The sequence below is a fragment of the Manis javanica genome, chromosome 10 (assembly GCF_040802235.1).
Source record: "Manis javanica isolate MJ-LG chromosome 10, MJ_LKY, whole genome shotgun sequence".
NCBI lineage: Eukaryota > Metazoa > Chordata > Mammalia > Pholidota > Manidae > Manis > Manis javanica.
In genome coordinates this window covers 107,329,247-107,335,246 of record NC_133165.1, presented here as the reverse complement: position 1 = coordinate 107,335,246, position 6,000 = coordinate 107,329,247, and the positions used below count along the sequence as shown (strand labels likewise).

The following is a 6,000-nucleotide window of genomic DNA, read 5'->3' as shown; positions in this document are numbered from 1 at the left end:
TGTTTCTGAAAGAATGATTCTCGATTAACAGTAAATTAATCGAGTAAATTACTGATGCAGTAAATTCTGACAGCTAAGAACTAGATGAAGGCAGTATTCCGATGACTGCTGTGGCCTGTTCTGGCTACAGGAATCTTACCTCTAGGTGGTAGGTCCTGTCCTCTTGAGATACCCATTTACAAATTCACACAGAGGTGGTCTTTGTTAAGTCAGATTTTAATGGAAACGCAATGAAGGGGTGTACTGGGAATGACTGAATGACACTCTGCAATGGGGACACTAGGAAGTAGGTTGTGAGTTAACATTTGTAGGCTTTTGTGCCACAATTATGGAGCAGTCACTACCTTTAGGCACAAGTTTATTCAATCTTCTCAGAGTCTTGTGTGATGAGTGTCATCGCCATCATCATTATTCCCCTTTTGCAGAGACTGAAGCCGAGTGGTAACACAGAGAGTATGGGACCCCAGTCTCTTGCTGAACCACTGAACATTACTGTCTTTTTCCTGGGATCTGTCCCTTCTCCCTTTTCTGATTGGCCTACGAACCTGTAACTCCTGCCGAACCAACAAGTTGTAGTGATTGGAAAGCCCCAAAGTGTCTTTTTCCCTCCCTCTCTCCCTTCATTCCTTTATTCCCCCCTTCCTTTCGTGTGCCAGGCAGAAGGTGAGGTTCTGGAAATGCAGTGACCAGCAGAAGACCCATGGTCGCTGCCTTCAAACTGCTCACGACTTAATGGAGGAGACAGACATTAAGCGAATAGTTACAGGTCTAAACACAGTCACAGTATATGTTCTGCATGGGATGAGCAGAGGTGCTGGGGTGGCTGATACAAGCAGGGATTCAGAAGTGTCCCTGAGGAGGTGACACTGAGCTGAAGGCGAAAAGCCTGAGTGGGAGTTTTCTAGGTAATTGGGACTTGGGGGAAGGCTGGGAGGGCAAAATGATGGTTCCAGGAGAGAAGGACAGCAAGGACGGAGGCCTGAGCTGGGAAGAGGAAACACACGTGGTGAAGGGTGAAGAAGGTGCCTGTAGCCTCAGCACAGAGAGGGAGGGTAAGAAGGACGTGGGGAAGGGCCACCGCACCTGGTTCCAGCACCATGCCAAGACGTGTCCCTTCGTCTCCAGAGTGGAAAGCCAATGGAAGGCTATACACACAGGCAGGACGGTGTGCTCTGCCTGCTTTTGGAGGGTGAGAAAGGAAGGGAGCAAACCGTGGTGGGGAGACGGTGAGGCTTGACCACGGAGCCCAGGTTCCAGATGGTGGCATCTTGAATTAGTATGGTGGCGGTGAAATGAAGAGAAGCGGGTGACCCAACAGCTGTGGGCACCACAGATGTGCAGAAGGACTGTGAGGCCACAGTGTGACTTAGGATCTGTGAGAGAGGCCTGTGCAGAGCGCTTCTCGCAGACACGGCGGTGCGACTCAGGCCCATTCACTTTAAAGTGCTTTAAAGTACTTTGGTCATCCCATACTTTAGTCAATGCTGCTGTTTGATATTAGAAGGAATGTCAAGGAGGCGGATCATTTCCAGGGAGCGATACAGGAAAAATACTTATGTACCTCAGTATTTGCTTAACGTACCTCTGGCTGCCTCCACTTGCTTTGGAAAATAAAGGGAACGTCACAGAATGGAAGGGACATGAGTGACCTGGTTTCTGGTATAATCTGCCAAAAAGCAGCAGAAGTTACTGAGTGGCCTTGGTGTGTCACTGCCCATCCCTTGCTCCCTGCCTCTCCCTCTGAGATGTGAAGAAGACCGATTGTGTGACCCCCAGTAAATCTTACCTCTTTAGGAATCAGAAGTATCTTAATGTGCCTGCAAACATGTATCACGTGCCCCACTGTCCTGGACAGCCTCACCCTCGAGTCTGGAGGTGGGGGCAGATACTGAATAATCAATAGTATATAAACTACATCTCTATTTTTAAGAGGTAAACTTCCTAAAGTCAAGAAGAAAATGTTGACTCCGAAGGAAAAATGTCATGCACCAGGTATCAGAGCATTTATTGGGTGGTCTTTAAATTGGGTAGTCATCTCTGAGGATAAAACGTTTAAGTTGAAACTCTAGGACAAGAAGAAACTCTCACATGGGTGTGAAGCCTGGCCCCTCCAGGCAGTCAGAAAAGCCACGCCTGAGATCCTATGTCTGGGCAATGTGGGCCTGTTGGAGAGGCAGGGGGAGCAGAAGGAAGCGACAGAGAGAAGAGGACCTTGCGGGCCACGGCAGGGAATCTGGGTCTCATTCTGAAAGCAGTGGAAACCACTGAGGATTCAAGGCAGGGGTGTGACCCCGTCTGATCTCTACTTAGAAAGGTCACTCTGGCTCTTGTGCAAATCCTGGATTGGAGTCACAGTAAAGGGAGGATGTGGAGCCCACAGGGGAGGCTGGGGTTAATAGCTGCACAAATGGGTGTGATTGTTCCCCTCCCAGTCTCCGTGCCACGCACAATGCGGCTTTTCAGCTCTTCCCATCGGAGGGTAGTCTGTTTCTCTACTGCTTGAATTTGTGCAGGCCTTATGGATTTCTTTGTCCCTACAATGGGGTGGAAATCACAGTATGCTCAGGCTCAGAAGACCACGCAGGCCCTCTTAGAACCTGACCCAACTGCCATGAGAACCAGCCTGGGCTGACTGGCTGGCAGGATGGGCACATGGGGCGGCAAGGAAACGGGGCCATCCTAGACCAGCCGTCCCCCAGCCAAACCCAGCAGCTCACTGCAGACACATGAGTGAGCCCAGCAGAGACCAGAAGAAACCCCTGGAAGCCCACCCCAAATGTATTGTGAGCTAAATAACTGGCTTTGCTTTAAGCCACTGTTTGGATGGTTTGTTACACAGCAAAACCTAACTGATACAGAGGCTTCTGGGCTGCCCGAGCCAAAGGAGATGATGGTTTGGACCAGGATAGTAGTGACTATGGGGAGATGTAACAGGGTTGGGCGTATGGCTTGGAGTTAGTATTGACAGGACTTGATGACTGATGGCCCATGAGAATGAGAGGAAGAGAGGAAAAAAAGTACAATGAAAAGAGCAGCAGCCAATAATAATATGGCCTTTGGGTTAAGAACCAGAGATGTCAGTCCTAGATAGTTTTCTGATACATTCTGTCTGTAATAAGAAATTTAGTATCTAATCCACTTACTACTCAACAAGCTTTTGTGGTGGGTACTGTTATTATTTCTACTTTATTGGCGAGGAAACAGGGATGGAAAGATTAAGTAACTTGCTTATTATTACGTAGCTAGTAAATAACGAAGCCTGTATCACTTCAGAGCATTAACCTCCATGCTGTGGTGAAAAATGGAGAAGCTGAGGTCATCAGCTGAAGAACTTTGGTGCAGGGCTGGCTAGGGAAGGAAGTGATTGGGGACAGTATGGATGTGTTGCAGCACAGCGCTTTAGCACAGGGGTGGGCAAACTTTTCCTGCAACGGGCCAGACTTTAGGCTTTGCCAGACATATGGTCTCTGTGGCAACCACTCAACTCTCCGGCATGAAAGCAGCTAGACAATATAGAAATGAGTGGGTGTGGCTGTATTCAGCAAAGCTTTATTTATAGAAACAGAGGGCAGGCTGGATTTGGCCTGCAGGCCACAGTTTAGTGCGAAGAGGAGAGGCCCAACCCGGACTACGGGGAAGGGATGGGGTCAGAGAAGCCTCCTCTGAGTTTTGGTCTAAAAGACAAATATTTGAGAGCCAGGCTAAAGAGCAGTGAGATGGGAAGGTATGAGGTGGAGGGCACTGCACCCGAGGGACCCAAGAGCAGTACTGCTGGAGCTTGAGGGCCCAGTGGAGCACGAGAACTTGAGTCCATTGGAGGAAGTGGGCAGCAGTTCTCATACCCACTGCAAGCCCTGGGGAGGAGCGGCTGGGCTTGCGGTGCACCAGGAGAATGACGCGCTCGTGCTCGGGTTTGCATTGCTTGGAGCGTCCTTCCAGCAGTCATCTGGACTGCGGGTGGGGCTGGGTTAGAGAGGAGACAGGGGACTCGGACCCAGAGGCAGGGCTGGAAGGAGCCCAGACCTGGTACGCTGGCAAGTCTGGGTCGGGGAGGAAGAATTTGGTGTGGAGGTGACATCACGTAAGGAAAAGGAGAGAAAGAAGGAGGCAGGAAGAAGAGAGTGAAAAGAATTCAAGTCCGAACCCACCCGCCCGCCCTTTCTGCTGCCCTCTCTCTGCAGGATCAGTAGGTACTGAGGGCAAAACATCTGGAGGAGGAGAAACGCCCGGTTATACAGGGGTCCAGATATGCAGGTAATTTAACGTTTGGTTTTACTTCTCCTGTGGGCAGCAGAGCAAATACTCAGGGCTTCCTGTGGCCTGAGGAAACAAGAGAGGCCGTAGGAAGGAAAATGCTCTCTAGGGGGGCTGAGAGCCGGAGGAGCCCACCAGGGCCTGTCTGCAGGTGGCTTTGTTCCAAGTCTAGAAGCCACAGGGCCTCTCAGGTCTGCACAGAAGCACATCGTTATTGTCAGTATTTTAATTTGCCTGTGTGGGAAATAACATTGTCAGAAGCCATATCTCAGCTGTGAAGGACAAGTGACTATATATAGCTATGTATCTAAGTATGGCCAATAGACTCATAAAAAGTAACCAGGCATCCTGGTTTCCACAGCCCCTGCAGAGCTCTCTGTGGGAAAGAGCCGCGGTGGCTGTTTTCTGGCAGGAAAACACACATATGCACACATACCACCATCATTTCTTAGTCACTTGCATCATTTGATACCTGCCAATTGCCTCCTGTTTGTCAGGAAACCTATACAACCTGGGTCAGGAAAAGAACCTATTTGTTTCTTTTCCTAGGACCTCAAAGGTCTTAGATTGGGTGGAAGTCTTATGGGTTGAAAAGAAAAATCAGCAACTTCTCTGCAGGCTGGGTGTTTGCTTGCTTTTGGACACTTGATTTCGGTCTGTGAGTTCTGGGATTGACAATCTCCATAGCAGAAAGGATGGGGATTTTAAAGGGATTGGCTTCTGATCCACTAGGAGTTGCAGGAAAAGACACTAGCTAACTGTCCCCCAGCTACAAAGGAGCCTCTCCGGTACTACAAACCGAGGCCGCACAGGTTTGGGGTCAGAGGTCACAACATTGCTTCAGCTCACCAGGAATCTGCCAGCACAAGGCGGAAGAGGAAAGATGGAACAATGCAGTGGCGTTTCAAATACCCAGAGCACCAGTGTTGTACTTCCAGAAGGCCCCAGAGTACCAGGGATAAAACTGGGGAAGGGAGAGCTCTGATTCTGGGGAGCTCCACAACCTTGTGTAAGGGCGAGGAGTGGGCGCCCAGCATGCATCTCTCTGGGCCTGGGGACAGGAGCTAACCAGGAAGGGCGGGAACCCGGAAGCCCTCTGAATGGCCAGGGCAGGCTCTGGCCCCCACCTTGTCATGCGACTTCCACAGCTCCTTGCTGATCTCAGGACCGCTGAGAAGGGGGACTGGAGTGAGTGGCCATCGGGCCCTCCAGTGTTCACTGGAGATTTACTGGGTGCTGGGTTTACTGGGCACTTTACATTCTTTTATTTTGTTGAGTCCCTGCAAGACTCAAATCTTGGAGGCAGCAATGAAGCCCATTGTACAGGTGAAGAGACTGAGGCTTACAGCAGGCAAATGGCTTGCTCAGTAATACTGAAGAGAAAGCAAACTCCTTGACAGATTGTTTGTGGAGAGGGTGAAATGTGTTCTCTAGTTTTGACACATCATTAACTAAAACCTGCCCTGTGAAATAGACGTGGGGATGCTCCATTAGCAACGCTGGCATTTTGAATTAGTTCCAGCACCAGGTGACCAGGGGAGCTTAATAACAGTCATTGCCAACTGTTGAGTCCTAGCTATGTGCAGATCCCTCTATAATACTATGTTCATTATCCCGATGAAGGACGTATTACTATCTCCATTTTATAGATGAGGAAACCAAAGTCAAAATGTTAAGTGCCCTCTTCAACATGCTCAGTAAAGGCCTGCGCCAAGGGACAAATCTGTTACTGTTTGGCCCCCAAAG

At 49.6% G+C, this 6,000-nt stretch overlaps 1 long non-coding RNA gene across 3 annotated transcripts in view; it reads left to right on the top strand.

Annotated features, from left to right (window-relative positions):
• The first annotated feature begins 3,995 nt into the window (after nucleotides 1-3,995).
• Nucleotides 3,996-6,000, top strand: part of LOC108392861 (uncharacterized) — a 107,107-nt gene continuing 105,102 nt past the window's right edge. For all 3 annotated transcript variants that reach the window (XR_012121572.1, XR_005058276.2, XR_012121571.1), the window contains exon 1: nucleotides 3,996-4,254. This is a non-coding gene — a long non-coding RNA (uncharacterized lncRNA). The remainder of the gene's footprint in view (nucleotides 4,255-6,000) is intronic.